This window comes from Gopherus evgoodei, chromosome 3 (genome assembly GCF_007399415.2).
Source record: "Gopherus evgoodei ecotype Sinaloan lineage chromosome 3, rGopEvg1_v1.p, whole genome shotgun sequence".
Classification (NCBI taxonomy): domain Eukaryota; kingdom Metazoa; phylum Chordata; order Testudines; family Testudinidae; genus Gopherus; species Gopherus evgoodei.
Window position 1 is genome coordinate 18,259,968 of NC_044324.1, and position 13,131 is coordinate 18,273,098.

Here is a 13,131-nt window from a genome sequence, read left to right on the forward strand (position 1 = left end):
TTAGCCTGTGTAAACTTAAAGCATAGCGTTCTGACTCCTTATAGGGGTGAATGAAAAATACCTCTCTCCCTGGGAGCTATGGGGAGCGAGTCAACTCTTTACATACAGGAGGGAATTTAGCCTGGTGAGGGGTTTCTTGTAGAAGTTCTTTACTCCTTTCAGGGCTTGATCCTGTGAGCTGCTGAAGACCCTGCACATGCACTGAAATTTTTAGGAATGGATGTAGCTCCCGGCAGCTCACTGCAGCTTGCAATATTGGGCTCCGAGTTCCTTTTAAAACAATCCAGGAACGGGTGGGGGGTCGGTCTCCATTGTCTGCTATAGCTATTGTTCCATACTCTCTGTCTAATCCAGTTCCGTGCCTTAGTATGGGATCCATACAAACACACGGCTGATTCATTTCTTTACCAGGCATTCACCAGCATTGTCAATCCAACCATGACTGTTTAAAGATGAATTGACAGCTAACTGCCCCCGAAAGATTCCAGCTCTGCTAACTACCAGAGGATCAGGCTCCTCTTTCCTGGACTCAGTTTCTCTGTTATGTTTTAAAAACTCTGGTGGCTGACAGTTTATGGTCATAGGATATCAGGGTTGGAAGGGACCTCAGGAGGTCATCTAGTCCAACCCCCTGCTCAAAGCAGGACAATCCCCAACTAAATCAGGTGATGATGAGCAGAACATATATACAAAATGAGTTTATAATGATCACAGCACAAGAGGTAACATTTAAATACGCATTAACAGACAGTCCTGCTTTAGATGAGAAATGTTAACTCTTTGAACACCATCCAAAACCACATTTTAAAACTACAGCACTTAAAGAAACAAATCACTGGAATCTACTTACAGCAGTATCTCCCGAATTTCTATTGACAACCGGGAGCTCCACTGAACTTTGTAAATTAGCAAATCCATGAGCAAACAAAGCAAAGATAATCAGTCCATAGCCAGGTGGACCAGGGTTTATTTACTGGAAAGGAGCAGTTTAGTTGTATTAATGTTAATAATGTTGTAATCACGGCAAATATACTGATGTATATTTCATAAGGGCAGAGACGTCTTAATACTAAGAGAGCTGGCTGCGCTGGAATCTTTACTGAGAAGTAAGGAGAGATCCCTGTAGTAATTTAGGTGTGTCAGTTATACAGCGCGTGGACTGGCGGTGTTCTGCTGTGCTATGATTAAAGAAACCCCAAGCCAGTGTAAAAGGCTTTGCAGGAGTTCTGGATTTTTTCCCAGTGTTAGAATAGCCTGTATGGGCCACCTCCTCAGCTGATGTAGATCAGTAGAGTTCTGATGGAGCTGATTTGCTCCAGTTGAGGATCTAGCACCGTGTCTGATTCAAAGACGGAATGACAATAGCTAAACCTGAAAACACCTCTCCCGCTGCAGCCCACCAACACCTCCCCCAGTGCCATTACCCCAACATTCACTTGCACTGTGTCGGGGCTTTGAGCAGCAGATGATTTTCCCTTACATGGGCCAGACTCTGCTCGGTTCCACCGGTGTCCGTCTAGGGATTTTCTATTGACTTTGGCCAAGTTACCCCCCCAGCCACATCCCGCTTACAGCCATGGAACCGGGAAGGGAATCTGTTCCTGTACAGGCTAGCTGGGAGTCTAACTGAATGTCCTTGATGAGGTTTTGGGGGGATGCAGCAGCCACTCAGGGCCAAATTCTGCTCTGACCCTGCCACAAGCCCATTCAAATCAACAGCGCTGCACAGGGTGTAGTCCCTGAATGGATTTTGGCAAGCCATTAAAAAGTGTGCATTCCGGGGGAGGGCGGATGCCCCTCTAGAGCCCATGAGCACACAGGATAATGCCCTTTCCTGAACTACGCCGGGTTAGCATGGACAGCTCTCACCAATGGGCTCTCCACTCTACCTCCACCCAGTTCACAGGCTCAGATACCAATATCTGACCATTGTCCATATTACCAGGGACAAAATAAAGACCTGTTAGGCCATCGAGTCAGTCCTCCTGCTAGTGCATCTTTTATTTAGCGCTTCGCTCCATCGCCTGGATGAAACTACGGTTAGGAAGTAAATAAAGGAATCAAACTTACCGAGGGCTGAGTGACAATTACTACGCCAGAGACACATTTTTTTCCTCTGTGGCTCCTTCAGCCTCTGGTTTGCAACTCGGGGTTTGCAAAGCTCGGTCAGTGGTGCCATCAGGTTTCTGTCTCGCTCTTGTCTGTGGCTTGCTGCTGAAATCTCTCTATGTCTATGTGTGTGTGTGTTTTAAGAGCTTTTTTTCCGGTGGTTGCGTCAGGCCTGTTGCCTGGATACAGGCGAGCTATTCCAGTTGGAGCTTTTCAGTCCAGAATTTCTGTCTCCCTCTCATTCACACCACTGAGCCCTGGACCCTACCTCCCACCAAGGAATAACCCAAAAGAAACCTGAAAGGGAGCAGCAGCTGGGCTGGGTCCTAAACACACCCAGGTTCAGCTTGTTTGGGTAAGGAGCGAAGGAGGGCCAGGTGCATGAGACTCAAAGTCAGCGTAGCTGACAAAGCAGCTGAGTTGCTGGCACTTGTTGAGGATGGCAAGCCCAGATGCCTGAGATGTAATTAACCAGATGTAATAAAAACAACAGGAGTCCAGGGTATTGCAAAATGTGCCAATGGTTCTTGCATGAAGACTCCCTGGCATGAAGCAACTCCAGAGCCACCCCAGGATATTCCTATTTGGGACAATTACCAGCAGTGATTTGAATATTTTGTTTCTGCTTATTGGTCCCAGACCAGGCTCCTTGCACAGAGGCCACAGAGCAGTCATGGGTGCCTATGGGAGGAGCTTTGAAAGCCCTTTGTTCAGATCCAGATCCTGAGAGCTACTGAGCACCTCCTGAGTAGGGCTGAGCTCTGAACGACTAGGTAGGGTGATAGAGAGGCACATGAGTGAAAACATGTTTCTCTTATAAGATGTATGACGCCGTCCGGCCCTGGCTACACCAGCCAGTGAAACAGTGTTATGTGCTTTTCTAGCAACAACCCCCCCTTGTGTTTAAACATTTCTTACTGGAAAGGTGCTTAGATGCCTTCAAATCTCAGGGCTGGTCCACAATGGAAGCTTACGTTGGCACAGCTACATCTCTCCAGGGATTTAAAAATCCACTCCCCAGGAGACATCGCTGTGCCGACCCCTGTGTAGGTTGATGGAAAAACTCTTACCATCTCTCAGGGAGGTGGATTGACAATGCTGACGGGAGAACCCCGCCCGTCACTATAGAGAACGTCTACACAGCGGTGCAGCCGCAGCCCTGCCGCGGTAGTACTTTAAGGGTAGTCATAGCCTCAGAGACTGAAAGAGATCCTGAAAGGCCAGAAGCTATCTCAGCCCACATTCACCAAAGCCCTATACCTTGGGATGGATTTAAACACTGTGTTTAAGTGAGTAAAGAGCAGTGGCTGCCAGATGTCGGGCTGAATTTAATCTCTTTCTAGCGGTGTTAAAGTTTAAACCTTTGGAGACTTGTAAAGCACTTTTCACCTTAGTATCTAAGTATCTGTGCCTGACTTTAAAACACACTGTGGTTTGCAGTGTTGTGGTAGCTGTGTCGGTTCCAGGATATTGGAGAGACCAGGCAGGGAAAGTCAAATATTTTATTGGGCCAACTCCTGCTGGGGAGAGAGACAAGCTCTCCAGCGTGAGCGCGGTGTAAGCTCGAAAGCTCATTTATCTCACCAATAAAAGATATTGCCTCCTCCGCCTTGTCTCTTTAAAACACATTGAGCATTCAGCTTTTGTTTGTCTAGCAGTTTGGAAGTTGCTAGTGCTCTGAAGGGTTAAATCCTTTCATTCCCCATCCCCACTTTCACATACTGCTCTTAAGCTTTTGTGAGAGAAATGCATGACCTCCCCCTTTGTGTAGGTCAGGGGGAAAAATGTCTCCCACTCTACGTTTCTTTGCCTTCCTCTCTCTGCTGCACACCAGGGCCATTCACATGGCACACACACACAGCAGCGAGAACTCAACTCCTCCTGCTCTCACAGGACAGGCCCGTATGTAAAAGGAGACTCTCCTGTAGCTGTTAGCAGAGCAGGGCCTATGACACACAGCTGAGCAGTGCTGATCCCAATCAAGAAAAAGCTGTGGCATCGAACACACTAGCCAGTTCTTTACAGTCGATGGATTACGCCTGGAATTTTTAAAGGGATTGGGGAGCCTCCTTTGAAAATCACAGCCTAAGGGTGGGATTGTCCAAAACATCTAGGCGATTTATGGAATGTCTCCTTGTTCTGTGTTTGTACAGCACCTAGCACAAAGGGGTCCTGCTTATGACTGGGGCACTCCCACGATAATAATAAACAATAATAAAGGTCATAATAATACGTGCCCGACTAATCAATACACCATAAATGTCCAAGGCATTGATGAAGCTAACAGCTAGCAAACAGCCCAGGGGGCAGAAATATTCACATAAAGTAATTTTCAGTCCAGATAACAAACACATTTGTGGATAATTTGCAAATAAGTAGAGGTGGGAGAGGAAAACTTGTCAAGTTAATTATTTGCTGCACTTTCACCTCTTGAGAAATTCGGATTCCATCCAGTAGAGGGCAATGTTGTGAATTCACCAGCCAGTCTATTACAATTTTAAAGATGGCTCCTCCCCAGGGGGTGTGTCTGATCTGAGTTTAAAGTTCTAGTGATTTAAGACTTCATTCTGGTTTATGAGTCATCTGAGCCCCCTGAAATGAACCATGTTTCTATGTATAGTCAGGTGCCAGGAGGGAGAGGTTTAAATTATTATTTATATTAACTAATGTGAAAAAATCACATAATTTGGATGTAGCTTTGAAAACATTCAGTGTGGATAAAAAATATGTGATCTGGAATTTGTGTTTGAAAATAAAACTGTGTGTTTCTCCCATCCCTTTCCCACCTCGCCTCTCAGTAATCACACCACTTATTTGACCCGATCTGCTTGCCTGTCCACCATCGTATTAGATTTCTTGGTCTCTGGCTCACGTACATTGCCAATGGTGGGCTTCATCTTCCAGCAATGTCCCTGTCAATGCATCATTGCCTAGTACTTATCAAGGACTTTCTCAAGCCAACACACTGAAAACTTGGTTGCTAGGTCCATCGTACTGGACTGGCTTATTGTGCGTTTGCCGATCCACATGACATCAAATGGAGTCATGCAGAGTTGCTGTCCGCCATTTCTCGGACCAGGTGCTCTAGATTGATCAGTTGCGTGGAACTCAAGCTGGCTGCACATAGGGAATCAGCAGGTGTATGCCATCTGCACCATGCAGTTGGAGATTTTCAGAGGTGCATAGGAGATTTAAATGCACAGCTCTAGGCACCTTTGAAAATCTTAGTCTTAAATTACTGGGGAGAAATTTCTTATGAGGCTTTTTTGTTGTTCTTCGTCAGGAGGCTGTGTGACAATTGCCATGGAAAGGAAGGATGGTCCAGCGGTTAGGGTGCTGGCCTGGGACTCCTGAGATGTGCTTTCACTGCCCTTCTTGGCTGCAGGCTCCCCATTTGACAAGGCAAAGTCTCTCTGTTTGCCACCTGTAAAATAGGGAGAACAGTGCTTCCCTCCCTCATCAGCACAGTGTGAGGTTAAATGCAACAGGCACTCTGGTAATGGAGCCGTTGACCTCCATTTTTTGTTAACATCTGTGGTGCTTCCCACCTGAGGATCCCAAAACACTTTGCAAACACAAATGAATGTAGTCTCCCAATATTGCTGTGAGGAAGTTAACACCTCCACTTGACAGATGGGGAAACTGAGGCACAGAGGGATTAAGTGATTGACCCAGCATCACACAGCAAGTAAATATCTGAACCAGGATTAGACCCCAGGGTGAAATCCTAGCCCCACTGGCAAAATTCCTATTGACTTCCCCAGGGCCGGGATTTCAACCCTAGTCTTCTAATGCCATTATGCTCTTTGTTAATACAGCCATGCTTATTGTATATCAGTGAATAGAGAGCATCATAAATGTCCCTGGCATTTTACAGATGCATAAAACATGAAGAGACATGCTTCCCACCCCAGAGTCTAACCTGGGCAGATCTGACATGGGGTGAAGGTTCAAAGGCAGGTGCTTGTGAGCACGCCTGCTAGCAGCAGATCCTCAATGGCAGGCTTCATGGAAAAATACTCTTTAAGAAGGGATTGGAAGGAAATACTGAGCCCTGGTATACATAATAAATAATAATAATACTAGGCTTTGTAGAGCCCTTATATCTGCAGATCTCAATGCACTTTACAAAGAAGGTCAGTACCATTATCCTCCTTTTACAGTTGGAGAAACTGAGGCAAACGTCAGGAAGGGATTTGCCCAAGATTACCTAGCAAAGCAGGAAATTGAACCCAACTCTCCAGAAGCCCAGCCACTAGGCCACACTGGCTCCCCTCCACAGGCTGCTCCAACCACAGGTAGCATCCAACAAGACCCAAGGGCCAGAGTGGGAAAGGAAGACATCCCTTTCCAACTGTACAGAGAGGGTTGTAATGAGCAAGCAGAGGGGTAGGAGGAGCAAAATGAGAGTGAGGTGGGGAGGTGGAGTCATGCAAAGCGAGGCCAGTTCTTTGTATCCTGCATGGCTTTGTTTACGCTAAAATTTCTCTGAACCCAAGTGAATTGGATGCTGGTTAATTCAATTTAGCTAACACCTTTGTAGTCGTTAGCCTGGACTTTCACCAATTTCTTCCAGGTTTTTGGCTTCCCAAACAGGTGTGACCTGGACTAAACAATTGGGGAGGGGCCAGGCCCTACTCACCAATGTGTTCACCAAGTCAGTTGACAATAATTAACTTGAGCTAAAAACCATGCCCTGTAACTAACACTATACTGTAGTAAAGGTGTGAGCTGGGAAGCTGTAGTGATCACAGCCTGTGGAACAGTATGGGGAGATTAGGGTTATATTGCTGGGGGGAGCAGGGTGTGAGTCTGGATAAAGGGCATGGGTATGAATTAGGGCCCCAGCCCACCCCATATAGGCACAAGATTGTCTGAGTATTGCTTTCTCCCATTCTCCGTGCCTCAGTTTCCCCCTCTGTGAAAGGAGGCTAAAGATACTTTGTAAAGTGCTTTGAGATCCTCTGATCAGGTGTAAAATATAATCATTCCTACACTTCCATGCAGGTGTTGCCCTTCCTGGCAACAGTATAAAATAATCATTATAAAATGCACATTTAGGTCTCAGTCCCACACTGAGTTCCAGACAGGTGGGCCCAGGAGGAAGACCTGCAAGTTACATAAGAAAAGCACCCAGACCCCTGCATATTAGAATGGCATGCAGCTAAATTTAAATGTTAATAAGAAATTTTGTTCTACTCAGCAAATAAATGAGTCATTTACTTGCACAATAAAATCAATACACACACAAATAAAGGCTGGAGAACTGCATTAGCACAATAATGGAGCTGGTGCTGACCCCCTGTTCATATTCTATTCGTATTTGTGTAACTGATTTCAACTCGGCACATTCAAAGTTGCCAGGAATACACAGGAATTGACTTCAGTAGGCTTGGGAGCAGGCCTTACATCAGTAACTAAATCACTTTAGTACAAAAAAGAACCATTGATGGCCCAATCTTAATGCTTATTTCTCCATCAGTCACTGCTTTTATGGAGCACTTGCCCTGCAGAATGCATTTCTGAACAATGGACTGGGTGCCAAATTATGTCTAGTCCAGTGTGAATGTGCAAAAGGAGGAGTGGACTGGGCATATGCGACATTGGCACTTCTCTCCTGGCATGTCGATACACACCTAGGCCAGGTCTTTGCTAAAAAGTTAGGTTGATCCAGTGTCGCTCAGGGGTGGGAAAAATTCACGTGTGTAGTTAAACTGACCCAACCCCCATGTAGATGGCCCTAAGGCATAGGTGCCAACTCCGTGGGTGCTCTGGGACTGGAGCACTCACGGGGAGAAATTAGTGGATACTCTGCACCCACTGGCAGCCAAGCTCCCCTCACCCCCACCCCACCTTCTCCTCCTCCTCCTCCCCTGAGCACACCACGTACCTGCTCCTCTGCCTACCTCCCAGCACTTCCTGCCTGGCTGCTGCTAAACAGCTGTTTGGCAGCATTAGCATGCTCCAGGAGGGAGTGGGGGAGCAGGAATGTGGCACGCTCAGGGGAAGAGGCGGGACCTGGGTGGGGATTTGGAGAAGGAGTTGGAGCTGGGACTTTGGGGAAGGGGCGGAGTGGGGGAGGGGCCAGGGGCAGAGCAGGAGTTTCGAGCACCAATGGGAAAGTGGGGAAGTCAACACCTATGCCCTAAGGTGATGGAAGAATTCTTCTGCCAGCCTAGCTACCACCTCTAGGGAGAACCTCTCACCAACTTCTGAGAGAGGTTCACGAGCTACATAAAAGCTCTTCTCCAGGTCTGGGGTCTGATCAACACTGCAGGGGGAGGGGAGAGATCGATCTAAGATACTCAACTTCAGCTACAAGAATAGCATAGGTGAAGTCGACATATCTTAGATAGAATTAAAATTACTTACTTTGCGTCCTCGCAGTACTGGATCGATGGCTACGGCTCCCCCATCAACTTTGCTTCCGCCTCTCGATTGCTGGAGTTCAGCGATGTATCGTGTCTACACTGGGAGAGGTACTCAGAGCGTCACAGCTAAATTCAAGGTGGAACAGATAGTTTATCAAAAGACGTTAGCAATATTATAAGGGCCCCTTCAAGGTGAAGTGGTCCGTTAACACTCCTGCAGTGAAGGCCAGAAAGGGGATTTAATGTGTTACTTTTTGTAGGATAATAATGAGGTCACCTGGCGATCAAACTTGCCTCACCCACAGAGTTTCCCTCATCTGTCTTGTTGTGTGGGCATGGACAAGTCACTAACCTGCTCCATGCTTAGTTTCCTCATCTGTCACACGGAGACGACTGTACGTACCCAGTGCTTGGAAATCTTAGAATAAAAAGTACAGTTCAAGGACAAACTTTTATTAATTATCACAAATCTATGCTTACAGCTGATGCTTCGGAAGAAGGTGTAGGTTTCCCATAATGCACCTCACTGTGCCGCAATAGACCTGGGCAATGCCAGGCTACCGCTATTCCTGAGCGTGTGCCGGTTCATTTTCTGACAGAGGGGCCTGACAGTTGTGTTAGAGAAACTGAAAGGTGATAGCCTCGTGAGCCACAAGCCCAGCCTGACTAATCCTGGAGGGTTCCCTCCTGTAAGAAGCTGAGTGCCTTCAGCTCCCATGGTAGTCCGGAGGAGCTGAGAGTTACCCCGTCTGAATACAGTCATCGTTCCAGCAGCATGAGCGATAATGGCTCAATCCTGCTAAGACACTGAGCACCTCTTGTAAATTGCAGGATGTACTCAGCACCCAGACTGGATTGAGCCCTTATTGGCTAGTGCAGTCTGCTACTGAGAGGCTCACGTGAACTCACCGATGGAGCGTCATGTTTCGCTAGCCTGCTAAATGACCTCATTACCAAATCATATCTCCAAATACCCGGGGGCATTCATTGACATTTTAAAGTAATAAGAGTGAACTATCCAGTCCATTCTCTGGCAGAATGAAGCCAGGAAGTGTTATAAATGCCAGCTAGATGGGGAAACCTTCCCTGCTTATGGAATGATAGAATCACAGAAGTGTGGTAGGACTGGAAGGGACCTCGAGAGGTCATCTAGTCCAGTCCCCTGCACCCAAGGCAGGACTACGTAATAACTAGACTATTCTTGACAGGTGTTTGTCTAACCTGTTCATAAAATCCTCCACAACCTCCCTAGGCAATTTGTTCCAGTGTTTAACCACCCTGACAGTTGAGTCTACACTACACACTTACTTTGATATAATTATGTCATTCACGGGTGTGAAAAATCCAAACCTCTGAGCAATGCAGATATGCCAACTTTAACCTCTTGTGTAGACAATGCTATGTCAGTGGGAGCAGGAGCACCGGAACCTTGGTAGAAGTGTGGGGTGCATGAGGTCCCACCCTTCTCTGTGGCCCTGCCCTCTGCTCCTCATCTTCCCCCCAAGACCCCACGCCTTCACCAGGCCTGAAGCTGGAGCCAGGTAATGGTAAGAATCACCCAAGGAACCCGGTAGGGTGACCAGATGTCCCAATTTTATAGGGACAGTCCCGATTATTGGGTCTTTTTCTTATATAGGCTCCTATTACCCCCCAGCCCTGTCCCGATTTTTCACATTTGCTGTCTGGTCACCTTAGAACCCGGTGAAATTCACTCCTATGCAAAGGACCTACACAAGGCCTATGTGCCTCTTAAGTCCAAATTTCAGGGGTAAGAGGAAGTATGGGCCAGTAACTTGAGCACTGGCCTGGGTTCAAGTCCCTGCTCTACTACAGACTCCCTTGAAGAAGTCACCCCATCTTTCTGTGCCTTGATTCTCCATCTGCAAGATGAGATGAGAGCACTGTCCTACTACCTCACAGGGTTGTTGTGAAAATAAATCCATTACAAATTGTGATATCCTATGGTAATGGGATTAGAACATCTGTACAGCAGTGACTTTCATATGGACCAGCAATGGGTCTATTTTAGTGCATTCATGTAACACTGGCTTCTAGATAAGGTTGAGTTTGAACTTCCAGAGTGCCACCACTGTTCCAGTTGTTCATAGCTCTTCCAAACAAACCCATTTTGGGGTGAAATTCTCTGTCATTTGTCTCAGTCCCAAGGTGAACTGCTCCAGGGGGTCTCAGCAAACTGAATCCAGTTATTGTTGAGTTATTCCAGTGCGTGAGTGGTGGAAAATCCTCTAGAGTATGTTCTAATTAGGGATTTTAACTCAAGAATGGCCGAACCTAATAAGTTTGGGTAAAATTGTTACTTGGACTGCACACTCATTCATAGGCGCCGACTTCCCTGCTTTCCTGGGGGTGCTCAACCCCCACCCCTGCCCCTGGCCCTGCCCCCATTCCACCCCTTTCATGAGGCCCTGCCTCCTCCCTTCCCCCATTCCAACCCCTTCTCCAAAGTCCCTGCCACAACTCCGCCCCCTCCCTGCCCCTATTCCAACTCCTTCCCCAAATCCCCACCCCAGCCCCGCCTCCTCCCCTGAGCACACCACATTCTGCTCCTCCCTCTCCCTACCAGAGCCTGCTAACGCCACCAAACAGCTGTTTGGCAGTGTCCAGGCAGGACACTCTGGGAGGTAGGCAGAGAAGCAGAGACGTGGTGCACTCAGGGGCAGAGGAGGAGGTGGAGCGGGAGGTATGGGGAGTTTGGCTGCCAGTGAGTGCAGAGCACCCACTAATTTTTCCCTGTGGGTGCTCCAGCCCTGGAGCACCCATGGAGTCGGCACCTAGGCATCCATCCAGGGGCATGAGAGGAAGTAAGACTCCCTCAGACTGCTGAGTGAGCTCCCTGGATCTTGGATCTGGCAAGTGGCATGTGAGTGACTCATACCCATGACTCCTCCCCCAGAGCAAGTGGACAGGCAGTAGGTGGAACCAAGGCTCCACTTCTCTGGTGTACCACCTTGTGTGGCTTATTAGCAGCACTGCACACTCCGAGCAAGGAGGAAGCAGGGAAGGAGAGGTGCCCGTGTCACCTCAATCTTCCCAGGCACTAGAGTGCAACAACCACATAGGCCACTGTGCACCGCACAAGGAGTTGCAGGATCAAAGCGTGGGAAGTGCTTTGAGATCCTGGAATGTGAAGTGTGAAACATTGTTGCAAGTCACCCAGAAAATATGTCAGAGCCCCCAGTAGGGGAAGCAAATCTGTAGCTAATGCAGACAGTAGCTGTCACACAGCTAGTGAAGGGAATATAGATATATATATATCATCTGCCTGTGTCACCTGCCAATAGCTGAGTGACTGTACGATACAGCCGAGGCATCTGTGGAACTGGAATCACTGACAGAGGCCGCAAGGGCTCTGCCATCCCCGGAGATACTGGATGGTGTGAGGTTCCAGCAGGAATCCTACAAAGCAAAGACACTCGCTAATAACTATAATTCCCTGGGAACAAATCAGGTGAGGGAGATGAGCAGTTGCATTCATTGTAGATACAGAGCGTCCAGTGGAGAGCTGTAAAGGCATATGAAGCTGGTGTGTCACCTCTCAAATACTCGGAAACCTCAGGGCCTGCCCACATCTCCATTGGAGTCTGGGGGATTTGCTGTTGGGAGCAGGATGAAGCCCTTAGAGAGCTTTGTGAGCTGGGTACAGGACTGCTACAAGGGCCCCCAGCAGTGTTATAAGGAAGAGCCAATTTAGAGATGAACCTAGAGAGGATCCCTCCCAAAGCCAGCGGAGGCAGACTAGGCATAGTTCTCCATCCTTGTGCTGTCGCTGATCCCTGCACCAAACGAATGCAAAGTAAGTGACTGGGTTGCTTTCCATAGCCACTTGGCACAGCAGTGACTGCAGGAGGGGAAGGCAGTGGAGAACAAGGATTCACTGCGCGAGTGTAGGGAGCAATGTACTTAGTTCTCAGGGACAGCATGGCCTATGTGGCAATGGTGAGTAGGAGGGAGTGGTGTGAACTGTACTCATTTCTTTACCTTACAGGCTGGCTTGCTGCCTGGTGCTTGAAAGGCTGAATTTGGGGATCTGTGAATGTTCTGGCTGGGAGTAGAAACTGGTGGCAGCCAAGTATTTCTTGGATGCAACTTTATGTAGTTACAAAGAATGTACAAAGTCCTGTGTCTCTGACCACAGAAGGAACCAACTTATCAGCCCCCATAAACCCATGTAGTCAACACCAGACTCGAAAGCTCTCTCTAGCTTTTTCCAGAGTCATGCAGGGTGTGTCTACACTGCACTAAAACTCCCCTGGCTGGTCTGTGTCATTTGCACAGGCTCACAGGGGATCAGGCTCTGGGGCTATAAAACGGCAGTGTAGATGTCCGGGCTCCCTCATGGGGTCCTAGATCCTGGGCTCCAGCCTGAGCCCAGATGTCCACATTGCAGTTGGATTGCCCTGCAACCTGAGCCCCAGAAGCCCTCCTCAGCTGACGTGGGCCAGCCACTGCAGCGTAGACACAGGGCAGGTCCACAATACAAACGCTGCATCCACACAGCTGCACCAATGCAACTGCACCGCTGTAGCACTCTGATGAAGATGCTCTAAGCGGATAGGAGAGAACTCGCCCATTGGCGTAGGCAGTAGCTATATCGGCAGGAGAAGCTCTCCCTCTCTCTACACGAGGAGTT